Here is a 14,892-nt window from a genome sequence, read left to right on the forward strand (position 1 = left end):
CCTTTGTGATGGTCGTTAATGGCTTGATGGAATGGATAGCTTTTTGCATAAAGTGTCTCAAGGAGCTCTGGCTTGTACATCTTGGAAGTTGTGATATTGCAACAGATGCAGGAAGACACACTAGAAAACTTCATTAATAGCTGGTTCCCTTCCTTGTATGTTCTCTTCAAAATGTAAAGATGGCTTGTGCGGATTATTTGTGGATCCTGATTGAAACAAAAAAAAAGTGAAATGGTGAGAAAATGGACAGAAAACACAGTGAAATTTGGACTTGTTTCAACTTTATTGATAGTTCACAGGCAGAGTGTAGACTGCAAGGTTAAAATATCCCATCAATCAGGCTCCACAAATAACCTGCACAAGCCATCTGTATAATTTGAAGAGAACATACAAGCAAGGGAACCAGCTATCAATGAAGGTTCTAGTGTGTCTGCCTGCATCTGTTGCAATATCACAACTTCCAAGATGTACAAACCAGAGCTCCTTGAGACACTTTATGCAAAAAGCTATCCACTCCATCAAACCATCAACGACCATCACAAAGGTAAATAAAGCGATATTATTCTACAGTACAGTTTATTTTTTTTTTTCCAATACCATAGTACATTTATTATACATAAAATAAGGTATATTTTGCGTTGTTTTTAGGCTTATTTAGTTGAATATTATGTTTTATGTGGACATGGGAATGAATTATTCTCATTTTAATGCTTTCCTATGGAAAATTAATATTTGCAATACACACTTTTCGCCTTACACACACTTTCTGGGAACCAATTAAGTCCGTAAGCCAAGGTACCATTGTATTTTAGAAGAATTCATGGACAAACTGTCATTCACGTCAGTCTATGATTCAGATATTTTTAGGCCAGCAGTGAAGGCCTTCCAGGTCCTGACAGTCCACCATTGGGATTGAATATGTAGCATCCATGTAATCGCTCTGAGATGTACTCGTACGGTTCTGAAAACTTGGAATTCGCTGCTTTTTTTGCTTCCCACGGCAACTCGGGCACTCAATCCACCATCGTGCAATCAGTCACACTGCCGCGACGCTAATAACAACATTGAGCCGTAGCGCGCTAGCGCGCCGCTGCATTTGTCCGATATCGGCCCGACTCACCAGCGGCTGGAAAAATAAGCGGTGCGACACGAGCGGAGTCAACCAAAACGGGCAGCTTGTTGCGTTTTGTGCTGTTCTGTAAATGGGGCAATCAGCCCACATTGATTTCCCAGCATTCTCTTGCGGCTTAGCAGGGGCCAAATTAATGGACGTTTACACACACACACACACAAAAAAAAGCCTTTCAAAGCGTTTGTGCCCTAACACACTTCACTCACATCCCAAACTTTGTATTTTCTAGTTTTTTTTGTGTGTGTCTTTGTTCCTACCTCGCTGGTTTTATCTGCACTCTCTGAAAAGACTCGCTGATTCATTGGGACTTACAGCAAATGTGTTGTTGTCATGGTTTTCCAAACACCAAATCTGCCACAAACCTGCACAGATTCGCTTTAATGGATCAGATCGTTGAAAAAGGGTCAGAGGTTATGTTTTGGTCATTCAGTTTTGAGTTCGGGGTTAGCCTACAATCTCATGTATTTTTTTTAAGCCTGTTAGGATTATGTAAAGTGTATTTTAGTCACATTTGGTGTATGAGTAGGTTGGGAGATGAGGTTGCGTCTTAATTTAGGGCTAAGTTAGAAGTTTCAAATACTTTAGTTTGTTAATAAAGAATAATACATTTTATTTCAAGCGCCTTTCAAAACACCCAAGGACACTTTACAATAAAAACAATAAAACAAAGCTAGTTTGGGTTGGTTTAGGGTTTGGGTGGCTAGCGACTAGTTTGCCCATGGACTGATCCTAAATCAAAAATGGAGGAGCGATTAGGAGATGGACGGTGTTTATCAGTGTCTGAAATAACGCCTATCCGGATGCCCGGGGCGTGCAACTTTTACGTCGCGCGTACGACTTACAGAACATCTCCAACTGGGTGGCCGACAACTTTTCCAAGAAAAAAAAAATCAAATCAAGCGTTTATTTTATTCAATAAAGCAAACGTTTGAACGTTTGTTTTGGAAATTTCGGAATTTCGGTTCGTTTGTCAATTTGGATACTCGGCACGGCAGCTGGAAGGAATTTATCAGCCTGTGGTAACGCACTGATTAAGTCCTCACAGGAGCTTGGACGCCATTTTCTGTCTCTTTTTGGGTGATACATTTCCCCCCAATGTTGCCTCAAAATGGCACGGAATAAATTCTTTAATCGGTTGCAGACATGTATGCTTTCCTCTTGAGGACTTTTTGAATCATATTCATAACTGGATGTGGAACAAGAAAGCATCTTCTCCGAATCTGAAGCCATTGTTTTGATTCTCCAGCAATGCAAGACGTCTTGGCATGACGTCACGAACCGCGGGCGAGACTTTCTGAAAATGCCCAATTCGCAGCTCAATTTTTTTGCAGATTTTGGACACTTTACGTCATTTTTATTGGTGTTTTGCATTTGACTAAATAATATCATACTGCGTGTTTTGGGTATTTTAGATGCTATAAAACGTTTTTCTGATGTCAGTTAAGAAACAAAAAAGTGACGTCAATTGTCCTTTTAAAAAAAAGTATCATATAAAAAATAGTTAGATAAAACTAAAAACAACAACTCACCTTTCACCTCCGTCGGCACGTAACGTCCACCACCGGATGTTAGCGATCAGCCATTGCGCCTTGCAATCAGAGCCGTTACGCTAAATGTTCTTTATTCCCCCTCTTTCCGTTCGTTTCGTCGTCACTTCACCGATGGCACCGACCAAGAATTGGAATATGGAGCGTTGGGAAGATTTTAAAACGTTCCAAGTATGCAACGACGATGATTTTCGTGCATCAAACATCGTTCAAGAGTGCCGTCGAATCCCTCCGCGTCACGTCTCCCACACAGGTAGGCTGCGATTTCCTTTGAATAAACTGTTGTGTTTACTTTGTTTTTAATGTTTATTCGCTTTGGGGTTTGTTACGGGCGTTGCTCGGTACAAGATGCACGCGTGCGTGCGTGCGTGCGTGCCGTCACGGTCGATCACGTTGAGAAAGTAGATCCCGCTTTGTTTTGATTCTTATCTGCTTCGGGTTGTATTACGGTTCGGGGTTTTGGGGATTGATGTTGACGTTCGATGATCGGTAGAGTCCCCCAACTTGGTCCTAAAACCCATTCCTAATCTTTGAAGCTTTTCTATCCAAATTGTGACCTTAAAGGACAACTGACATCACTTTTTTGTTTCCTAACTGACATCAGAACAACGTTTTATAGCATCTAAAATAGCCAAAACACGCAGCTGATATTTTTATTCAAATGCAAAACACAAATGCAAAACACAAATGCAAAAATGACTTAAAGTGTCCAAAATCTGCAAAAAAAATTGAGCTGCGAATTGGGCATTTTCAGAAAGTCCCGCCTCCGGGTCGTGACGTCACGGCAATACGTCTTGCCTTGCTCGAGAATCAAAACAATGGCTTCAGATTCGGAGAATATGCGTTCTTGTTACACATCCAGTTATGAATATGATTCAAATAGTTCTGAAGAGGAAAGTATAAATGTTTGCAATCAATTAAAGACTTTATTCCGCGCCATTTTGAGGCAACATTGGGGGGAAATGTATCACGCAAAAAGAGGCAGAAATGGCGTCCAAACTCCTCTGAGGAATTAATCAGCCCGTTTCCACAGCCTGATAAATTCCTTCCATGGAGCTTGGTCGCCCTATTCTGGCGGCTTTTTGGTGCAACACGAGGTTTTCAGACCAAACAAGTACAGCAAAATGCATTGACGTGATGGAAGGACTGCTACAATGTGTCTTTTTTTCGGTCAGGGGCGTTCCTTCAGTGACGTCACGTACGGACTCGTCACCAACTCCAAAACAAGGCTTCCTGAATATTCAGCGAGAGTCTTAAAAGGTAAAATATTGCTATATGCGTTGGAATCTTTGTAAAATACGCTCAGTAGAAGTCATTTGAAGCCGTTTTACAAATTATGGACACAACTTGTCCGGAGACGTCGGTTGTCCTTTAAAATTACACAAATGATACCTTATTTTATGTATAATAAATGTGCTATTGCATTGTAATGAAATAAATGAACTGTACGGTATAATAAAGTCGCTTTATTGACCTTTGTGATGGTCGTTGATGGCTTGATGAAATGGAGTAGGAGGAGGGAGGGAGGGAGGGAGGGAGGGAGTTACTGTTTGGAAGGAGAGTCACCTTCCATAAGGATTGTCCCCTGCTCGCTGACGTAGTTGATGCCAGGTTCCCATCCCATAAATAACCAAAGTCCATTTTAAGGACCAGTTTCAAGCACCGGAGCTCAAGCCAATTTCCTTGATGGAAAAAGAAAGAACTGGGAGCTAAACTGGGCACTAGCCCGGAACTAGCGCTAGCGCATGCGCGCTGGAATGTGAGCATAAATCACCATGCTGCCATTTCAATCCAAAAAATGAACTTGTGTGTGTGTGTGTGTGTGTGTGTGTGTGTGTGTGTGTGTGTGTGTGTGTGTGTGTGTGTGTGTGTGTGTGTGTGTGTGTGTGTGATTGCAAAACAGAGTTTAAAAAAAAAAGTGAGCCATCATACCGCTGTGCTTGTTTACACGGAAAATGTAGCGATGATGGCGCCCCAGCGTGTGATTGTAAAAAGTGTTGTGCCATCGAGTGCAGTTACTTCCTTTTCACCGCCGCCATTGATTACACCTCGCCGTTTATCCACAACCTCCACAATGCTGCAATCTTGTACACGTCAAAATTGCATTTCTCCCCGCACCCCTCCTGAGACTTTTATGTTGCCAAACATCAGGCAATGCTTTTTGTGCTAATTCCACGCGCGTCCCGAATAGGTTTCGTTGGTCTTTCAGGTTGGCCCGCTTCCTTAAACGTCTTTTTTTTTTTAGCCCGATGTGTTTTGCGGCAGCGCTGAATGCTTTTGCACTGAAGCCTTTCCACGAAATTCTGGTGCGGGGATTGGGTTATGAATCCACATGACAGGGCTGAGGCCAGGCCACACATGCCACAAACAAACAAACACACACACACACACACACACACACACACACACACACACACACACACACACACACACACACACACACACACACACACACACACACACACACACACACACACACACACACACTTCCTGTTTCAAAGGTTTTGTGAGATGCAGATAATAATCACACATTTCATTTATTGGATTGGATTTGCCTTTATTAGTCTCACAGCAGCAAAGTTATCAGCGCCTTTCAAAACTCTGAAGGTCACTTTACAGTCACAGGATCAGTTTTTCTGTGGGTGAGCAGCGGCACCCACGTGCGCCAGCTAGCTATCTATGAGTTATCTTTTAGCTAGCTAGCTAGCTAACTTAAGTTTGCGCGTCGTCTCGGAAAAAATGGGTCACCCTTGCTGGCTATCTTGCTATCTCTTAGCTGTCTAACTAGCTAGCTATCTATTAGTTAGATATTAGCTAGCTAGCTAACTTAATTTATTTGAGTTATTCCGGGTTGAGTGAACGCTGGGCGCGTATGGCTGCCGCTACTCACTCACAGAAAAACTTATCCTGTGACTATAAAGTGACCTTGAGTTTTGAAAGGCGCTTATCAATGAAATTTATTATTATTATTATTATTATTATTATTATTATTATTATTACAGTAAAGTCTCGTTATATCGATATTCAAGGGAGTCCGAAAAAATATCGATATAACCGGGACTATCGATATATCAGACCCTGTTTGCATGTAATTTTCTCAGTGCGTGCATAGAAATAGTATCGATATAACCGGGGCTATCGATATATCCGATATCGATATAACGAGACTTTACTGTATTATTATTATTATTATTATTATTATTATTATTATTATTGTCGTTGTCATTGTCATGATCATTATTATTATTATTATTATTATTATTATTATTATTATTAGTAGTAGTAGTAGTAGTAGTAGTATTAGTAGTATTATTAGTAGTATTATCATTATTATTAGCTAGCTTTCCATCTATTTGAGTTACTTGTGGGTTGAGTGAACGCTGGCGCGTGTGGCTGCCGCCACTCACCCACAGAAAAAAGTTATCCTGTGACTATAAAGTGACCTTGAGAGTTTTGAAAGGTGCTTATAAATGAAATTTATTATTATTATTATTATTATTATTATTATTATTATTATTATTATTATTATTATTATTATTATTACAAGCCTTTCTTGCTTCCTTCCTTGCCTTGTGTCTTGTCGACCGACGCCTTTTGGTTTGTGCTGACATAGCAATTTCCAACAACAAAAACAACATGACCAACAACAATATGTGCAGATTCTCTGCAGCAGCTTTTGTGTGTGTGTGTGTGTGTGTGTGCGTGTGCGCGCGTGTGTTCTCACAAGCATCTTTGTTGTGGGCACATAACTCTGCTTTATCAGCCGCATTCTGGAAACAAAAAGCCTGGTCCCACTCGGATGTAAATCTTCGCATTTTATGGCAATGTCTCGCTGAAACTTTTCAGGCCCAGACAGGAAGGCTTAAACACACACACACACACACACACACACACACACACACACACACACACACACACACACACACACACACACACACACACACACACACACACACACACACACACACACACACACACACACACAAAATCGTCAAAACACACTGCTTTTCACGAGTCATCGACCAGTAATCAAGAGTCATGTGATTGAAAACGTCAAGTGCAGTACCGGGAATGGACAGAGGTGGCAGGGTATCTAAAAAAATGTGTGATTTCTGAAAAAATGCAACAAAAATACAGTGATGCCTTGGCTTACGAACTTAATTGGCTCTCTGACAGTGTGTAAGGCGAAAAGTGTGTATACCAAAAATTAATTTCCCATAGGAAACCATTAAAATGAGAATAATCCGTTCCCAGGTCCTCATAAAACATAATTTTCTACTTTCTAATTTTCAAAGCCTTAAAACGACACAAATATCCCTTATCTTATGTATAATAAATGTGCTATTGTATTGTAATAATAATAATAATACATTTCATTTGTAAGCGCCATTCGGAACTCACAGGATCAGTTTTTCTGTGGGTGAGCAGCGGCAGCCACATGCGCCAGCGTTCACGAGACTTTACTATATATATATATATATATATATATATATATATATATATATTGTCTTATTTCCGCAGAAAATAAAGGTCACTCAAATATATAGAAAACTAGCTAGCTAGCAGATAGCTAATAGATAGCCAGCCAGCTAGATAGATAATAGGTAGTTAATAGATAGCCAGCTAGCGAGCTAAGAGATATCTAGCCAGCTAATAGATAGCTAATAGATAGGCAGCTCGCTAATAGATAGCTAGCCAGCCGGATAGATAGCTAACAGATAGGCAGCCAGCCAGCTAGATAGCCAATAGACGCCGGGGTTATCCGCGGCCGGTTTGCCGAGAATGAAATTGTAACGTTGTACTTCGACTTGTCCATTTTACGTCTCCATCATATCACATTTTCTTTCCTTTGTAATCAGTCACGTCGCAGTCATCGAATCAGCCGTGCGTACGTTGCCGTCGCAAGCAAGCGTTAACCTCTTGTGTGGATATTAATTCACACCTTATTTATTGCTCAACTTTTTTTTTTTTTTTCATTCGCAACCCCCCCCCCCTTCCCACACCCACTCCGCACCCATTTTTTTTTTTATTATTGATTCTACACTGTAATTTTCCACACTTCCTGTCATCTCTCATCTCTTCAGCCCTCTGAGATTTTCTTTCCCCTCCATCTTCCGAAGAAAGGTACAATAAAAGAAACTGGGGGATGAAAAAAAAAAAAAAAATCACACCTCAGTAGAATGTGCCCCCCCCCCCCTCCCGCGGATCCCCTCCATTCTTTTCCCCCTCCAGTCGTCTGTCTTCCCAAACAATATTACAAAAGCAATTCTACAGCAGTCAATAGGCAGCGGCATTGGCTCTCATCCGCCTCGTCCCACAGGGGACGGCCGTATCATCAATATAGATTTATACCGTAGACCGGCAACTAACATACACAAATGTCAAAGCGGGTACAAAAAAAAAAAAATACAAATAATACATAAAGCATATTTTACAACAAGGTGTTGTGACAAAACTGTAAATCGCGAGCGGCGGCGGCCGACGAGTCGTTTTCCCAGAGGCTGTCGGAATGTCAGAGCTTTCCATCAGCATAATTCCGGGTTGGTCAGCGGAATATTTTTCCCTAATCCGACCGAGAGCAACGTCTGGAATTCACTTCCTCCCAACATTGGTAACATGGATTCTCTTCCCACCTTCAAATCCCATCTCAAAACCCACCTATTTAAAGGACAACCGACACCGCAACTCAACCGCTCTGTGACCTTTATGTCCCCAACATTTGTTGTCAAGATGTGAACGTTGGGTTGAATTCCAAAACGACACAGCAGAAGGCATCCAGCTGAGATGATGGCGTCCAATTTTGATTTAAACGCACAGTGAAATCTTCGTCCCTCGGTAGGGGGGCGGGGGGGACCAGCCCGGAAAGCCTTGGTGAGTCGCCATGGAATGTGATCCAGTCCCTCTGAACATCATCATCTTGTCCGAATGGCTCATTAGAGAGAGACAGAGAGAAAGTGAGAAAATGGATAGAAAACAGTGACATTTGGATTTGTTTCAACTTTGATAGTTCAAAGGCAGAGTGTAGACTGCAAGGTTAAAATATCCCATCAATCAGGCTCCACAATTAACCCGCACAAGCCATCTGTACACTTGATGCAAAAAGCTATCAACCCAGCTAGACAGAACACAATTGATGAGGAACTAGGTAAAATTATGGCAGAGAAAGCACCTACAAGAAATCATTCCTCAAGATGGTGGAAGAAGAAGGCTACGTTCCTCATCAAGTGTTTCATGCTGATGAAAGCGGCCACTCCATTCCATCAAGCCGTCAACGACCATCACAAAGGTCAATAAAACCACTTTATTATACAGTACAGTTTATTTCTTAATCTTCATAATACCACAGTAAATTTATTATACACAAAATAAGGTATATTTTGTGTAGTTTTAAGGTTTTAAGGTAAATAAAACGACTTTATTATACCGTACAGTTTATTTCTTTAATTACGATACCATAGCACAGTTATTATACATAAAATAAGGGATATTGTGTGTAGTTTTAAGACAATATAGTTTTAAAAGTAGTTTTAAGAAAACATGTTTTATGGGGACCTAGGAACGGATTATTCTCATTTTAATGGTTTCCTATGGGAAATTAACTTTTGGTATACACACTTTTCACCTGACACACACTTTCTAGGAACCAATTAAGTTCGTAAGCCAAGGTATCACTGTATCAGGATATTGCCAATTTGAGGCGGCGAGTTCTGTCACCCCCAAACTAACGGCAAGGAAACGTTGAGGTCAAATGACAAGTCGTCACGTAAACTTCATTCAGACAGACTGCGTGAGTCACTTTGAACGCCGCTTCGTCTTTCCGATGATGGATGTCGGGACGCCTTTCCTGCCTGTAGACAATTTCCCCGGCACGGCCGTATACGCGCCTTTTTGAATTCATAAGAACATTGACTGCAGACGCATGATGAATGAGGACGCTCCTCTGGACAGGAAATAGAGGAAAATAATCGCCGGCGCATCAAAAAATTGTATTGACTTTGGCTCATTAAAAATCGTTTTAAATGGTCTCGCCTACTACTACAAAAAAAAAAAAAAAATGGGGGAAAAAAAATCCATAAAAATTATGAAAAGATATGGATTAGTCATGCAATGCTTTGCATCACAACAAGGTGTTCCTGGTGGTGACAACCGTCCAAGTTCAGACCTGCAACACCAACAATACCTACAATAAATCTGTACGAAAAGAATCGGTTTTAAATTCCGAGTTTAGTTTTGCCACATTTTGGATTAAAGGACAACCGACACAAAAAGGACAAATGACACTAAAAGTTAAAAGATTTATAAATGAACTGTCAACATTTTGCTATATAATAATATTCAATAGAATACGTTGCTTAAAGGACAACCGACACCACATTTTTTTGTTTCCTAACTGACATCAGAAAAACGATTTATAGTCTCTAAAATACCCAAAACACGCAGTATGATATTTTTCGTCAAATGCAAAACACCAATAAAAATGACTTAAAGTGTCTAAAAACTACTTCAATTTGAAACCGGAAGTGGCCAGTTTCAGAAAGTCCCGCCCCCTTGTTCATGGTGTCACGCCAAGACGTCTTGCCTTGCTCGAGAATCAAAACAATGGCTTCAGATTCGGAGAATATGCTTTCTTGTTACTCATCCAGTTATGAATATGATTCAAATAGTTCTGAAGAGGAAAGCATACATTTTTGCAATCGATTAAAGAATTTATTCCGTGTCATTTTGAGGTATCTGGGCACCCAAAAAAGGCAGAAGATGGCGACAAAGCTCCGTAGAAATGGGCTGATTTTTTTTTTGGGGGGGGAATTTTTGTCAGCGAATATCAAATAGTTGCTCGGTGCAACACACAACAATTCACCATCGCGTTATTTATGTGTTTTCCTTCTAATATCGCCATCAACACGGATCAACACGACGTTTTCATACCAAACAAAGTACCGCATAATGCATTGACGTGATGAAAGGACTGCTACAGTGTGTCCTTTCTCGGTCAGAGGCGTTCCCTCCGTGACGTCACGTCCGGACTCGTCACCAACTCAAAAACAAGACTTCCTGAATATTCAGCGTGAGTCTTAAAAGGTAAAATGTAGCTATATGCGCTGGAATCTTTGTAAAATGAGCTCAGTAGAAGTCATTTGAAGTAATTTTACAAATTATGGACACAACATGTACAGAGTTGTCAGTTGTCCCATTATTATTATTATTATTATTATTATTATTATTATTATTATTATTATTATTATTATTATTAGCTAGTGATCTACCTTTCTGACTGTTTTAGTTACTTCCGGGTTGAGTGAATGCCGGCGCGTGTGGTTGCCGCTGCTCACCCACAGAAAAACGGATCTTGTGATTGTAAAGTAACCTTGAGATATTTGAAAGGTGCTTCTAAATGAAATGTATTATTATTATGATTATTGTTTCTTTTTTGTTTGTTTGTTTCCTTTTTGAGGGGAATTTTCTCGCGGCGGCAGGCGGGAAGCAGCAGCTCTGATTGGTTGCCGCGGTGATAGATGCCCGGCCAGTTTTCTGATTACGACGTTGTTCAAACTCCCGGGGCTCTGCGTAATCAGAATAAATGTCCCCCCAAGGGTAGAAGATGCGTTTGAGTGTCTCTGCCGATATTTTTTTCTGTGTAGAAATAGAAAAAGTTGGTAATGAGAACCGTTCCCTGAGGTCGAAACGTATTCTCAAGTGCCATCCAAGCACAAGGGAACAAATGTCACATTAACTCATTCACTGCCATTCACAAATTTATTCGGGATACAGTGATACCTCGGTTTACAAACCCCTTGGCTTAAGAACTTTTCGGTTGACAAACATTAAATTTATGAACATTTTACCTTGGCATACGAACTTTTTTCATACACGGAGTAATGTGTCGTTGGCGAACGAGCCCGTTCTTCAAACAACAAAATGGCAGCCGACTGTTTTTGTCCTCAATACCCCGCCCCCAGTCTTCGGTTCAAGCCACGTGATTGGTCAAGAACGCAGCAGTGAGAGGGGGGTTGTTGTGAGTGAGAGAGTTTCAACTGTAGGAGAACGGGCTCGTTGGCGAACGACACATAACTCATTGTGGCGCTCCATGTTTATCCCAAAAAATAGTTCGTAAGACAAGGTAAAATGTTCATAAATTTGACATTCGTAAACCGAAACGTTCATAAGTCAAGGGGTTCGTAAACCGAGGTATCACTGTACTCACAGAAATAATTAATAATAATTATTATAATACATTTCATTTATAAGCCCCTTTCAAAAGTACATACTGTATTTATTTGAGTAAAACCAAAGTTTGGGTGCGCGTTATAAACGAGGCAGAGGATAAAAAATCTCATATACATATATATTTAAAGGACAACCCACGTCTCCGGATAAGTTGTGTCCATAATTTGTAAAATCACTTCAAATGACTTCTACTGAGCGTATTTTACAAAGATTCCAGCGCATATAATTGTATTTTACCTTTTAAGACTCGCGCTGAATATTCCGGAAGTCTTGTTTTTGAGTTTTTGACGAGTCCGTACATGACGTCACTGAAGGAACGCCCCTGACCGAAAAAAAGGACACATTGTCCTTCCATCACGTCAATGCATTTTGCTGTACTTTGTTTGGTCTGAAAACTTCGTGTAGCACCAAAAAGATGGCGACAAAGCTCCGTATAAGGAATTAATCAGCCTGTGGAAACGAATCCGTTTCCACGTTTTAATTGGAAAATTAGGGGTGCGCGTTATACACGGATTAATACTGTAATCATATACAATTATTAATAACAATAATGATGATGTTATGAACATAATAATCTATTACTTTTCTTTAACATAGAACAAAATGTGGAGGTTCTTTGGTCTGATGAAATGTCCAGCGAGGCAAAACGTGATTCACCCTCGTTTGACTTTGCAAAGGTGACGATTGACAGAGGACGGCGTTTACGCGGGTGCGTTTGGCCCGCGCATCTATACATGTGGCGTATTTGTAATTGCTCTTCACCTGTACCTGTACCTCCTTTCCGCCTGCTCAGCACTGAAGCAGGTCGCTGACGTAGCGGCTAACCAGATTAGCTTTATTAGCTTTCTGCGCGGTGGAGGAGTGACACAAAATGGCTGCCTTAAACGATTGGCGCTCTATACTACTTCATCACTCTGCCTTTGGGTTTTCTTTACTCGGGATGCTATCTGGGCTAATCGTTAGCAAGATTGTTAATTAATAATAATAATACATTTAATTTATAAGCCCGTTTCGAAACTCTCAAGGTCGCTTTACAGTCACAGGATACGTCTTTCAGTGGGCGAGCAGCGGCAGCCACACGCGCCAGCGTTGACCCAACACGGATTTAACGGAAATAACTCAAATAGATAGAAAGCTAGCTAGCTAGCTAAGAGTTCGCTAATAATCACTCAACCCGGAAGTAACTCAAATAGATAGAAAGCTAGCTAGCTAGCTAAGAGTTCACTAATAATCACTCAACCCGGAGGTAACTCAAATAGATAGAAAGCTAGATAGCTAAGAGTTACCTAATAATCACTCAACCTGGAAGTAACTCAAATAGATAGAAAGCTAGCTAGCTAGCTAAGAGTTTGCTAATAATCACTCGACCCAGAAGTAACTTTAATCGATAGAAAGCTCGCTAGCTAGCTAAGAATTTGCTAATAATCACTCAACCCGGAAGTAACTCAAACAGATAGAAAGCTACCTTGCTCGCTAAGAGTTAGCCAATAATCACTCAACCAGAAGTAACTCAAATAGATAGAAAGCTAGCTAGGTAAGAATTTGCTAATAATCGCTCAACCCGGAAGTAACTCAAACAGATAGAAAGCTAGCTTGCTAGCTAAGAGTTAGCTAATAATCACTCAACCCGGAAGTAACTCAAATAGAATGAAAGCTAGCTAGCTAGCTAAGAATTTGCTAATAATCGCTCAACCCGGATGTAACTCAAACAGATAGAAAGCTAGCTTGCTAGCTACGAGTTAGCTAATAATCACTCAACCCGGAAGTAACTCAAATAGATAGAAAGCTAGCTAGCTAAGAGTTTGCTAATAATTACTCAACCTGGAAGTAACTTTAATAGATAGAAGGCTAGCTAGCCTGCACACTGCTCATCTTATGCTTCATCCGTATGGGACATCCTGGTGACCTTTAAAGTAACTTTTTTTTTCTTAGCTGCAATGGCGCGCGCGCGCGCGTGTGTGTTTATTAGATGTGCGGTGAGGTTATAAGGCAAGCTGTGGCGTCAACACGCCGTAAAGCACTTTACAAATCACTTTAAAGACGACATCTCCTCTCTTTAATTGGCTCCAGAGTCGCCTTGCCGTCGTTCATATTTCACACATGGCGACCACACTCGCCACCGTAAATCTTCTTTATGGCGGCGGGAGGGGGCGAGCTAGCCTGACTTTGACTGAGCGAGCGAACGAAAAGCGTCGCCACTTTAAGGCCGCGTTCTTGGTTAGCAATACGGTGGCAGCGTGCCGAAAGGCCGAGGCAAAAATTAGCGGCGCAAAATCAACAAAGCCACTCGGAAGTCAAGCATCTAAGCTTTTTCTTTATTTTTTTTTTAAATAATAATAATACATTTCATTTCTAAGCGCCTTTCAAAACTCTCAGGGTCACTTTACAGTCACAGGATAAGTTTTTCTGTAGCGACAGCCACACGCGACAGCGTTCACTCAACCTGGAAGTAACTCAAATGCATAGAAAGTTAGCTAATATTTAGCTAATAGCTAGCCAGATAGATAGCCGATAGCTAGCTGGATAGCCAATATATAGCCAGTGAGACAGGTAATAGATAACAAATACATAGCTAGCTAGATAGCAAATAGTTAGCTAGCTAGCTAGCTAGATAGCCAGATAGCTAGGTTGAGCAGCGGCAGCTTTTTTGCTTGTCTTAAACTGAAAGGAGTTTGGGGGGGGGTAAAATATAGCATGTTGGAAGAAAAAAACGAAATAAATCTGACTTTATTGGTACCGTTCGCTGACTTTTAGAACTGCTTCATGTCACAAAGAGGGTACAGCAAGTGCTAAAGAATGAATGAATCTCTGTGTCTTTGTGTTGTCATGTTATTTGTTATTTAGTTTTATTTAGCCGCGAGAGTGGCCGTGCCGTTCCAGCAGCTCCTACTTCTTTCTTATCTTTCCTCTGTCTTTCATAACTTGCTGCTGTGAAATGTCAATTTCTCCACAGCGAGACTAATAATAATAATAATAATAATAATAATA

General features: G+C 40.7%; 1 protein-coding gene and 1 long non-coding RNA gene across 6 annotated transcripts in view; one reads left to right on the top strand and one right to left on the bottom strand.

The window, feature by feature from the left end:
- LOC148898673 (uncharacterized) overlaps window positions 1-2,911 on the bottom strand; it is a 39,969-nt gene extending 37,058 nt beyond the window's left edge. For 2 of the 5 annotated variants that reach the window (XM_088995424.1, XM_088995425.1), the window contains exon 1: window positions 2,662-2,909. The gene's annotated coding sequence lies outside the window, so the exon portion shown is untranslated. Of the gene's footprint in view, window positions 1-1,389; window positions 1,495-2,661 lie in introns of all 5 variants that reach the window. The other 3 variants (XM_088995426.1, XM_088995422.1, XM_088995427.1) reach the window with 3 other exon arrangements.
- The window catches only part of LOC148898674 (uncharacterized), a 31,414-nt gene continuing 19,332 nt past the window's right edge, over window positions 2,811-14,892 (top strand). The window contains exon 1 of the long non-coding RNA XR_016114837.1: window positions 2,811-2,932. This is a non-coding gene — a long non-coding RNA (uncharacterized LOC148898674). The remainder of the gene's footprint in view (window positions 2,933-14,892) is intronic.

The sequence above is a fragment of the Hippocampus bargibanti genome, linkage group LG04, assembly GCF_051943395.1.
Source record: "Hippocampus bargibanti isolate YZ-2025 linkage group LG04, ASM5194339v1, whole genome shotgun sequence".
Taxonomy (NCBI): Eukaryota; Metazoa; Chordata; class Actinopteri; order Syngnathiformes; family Syngnathidae; genus Hippocampus; species Hippocampus bargibanti.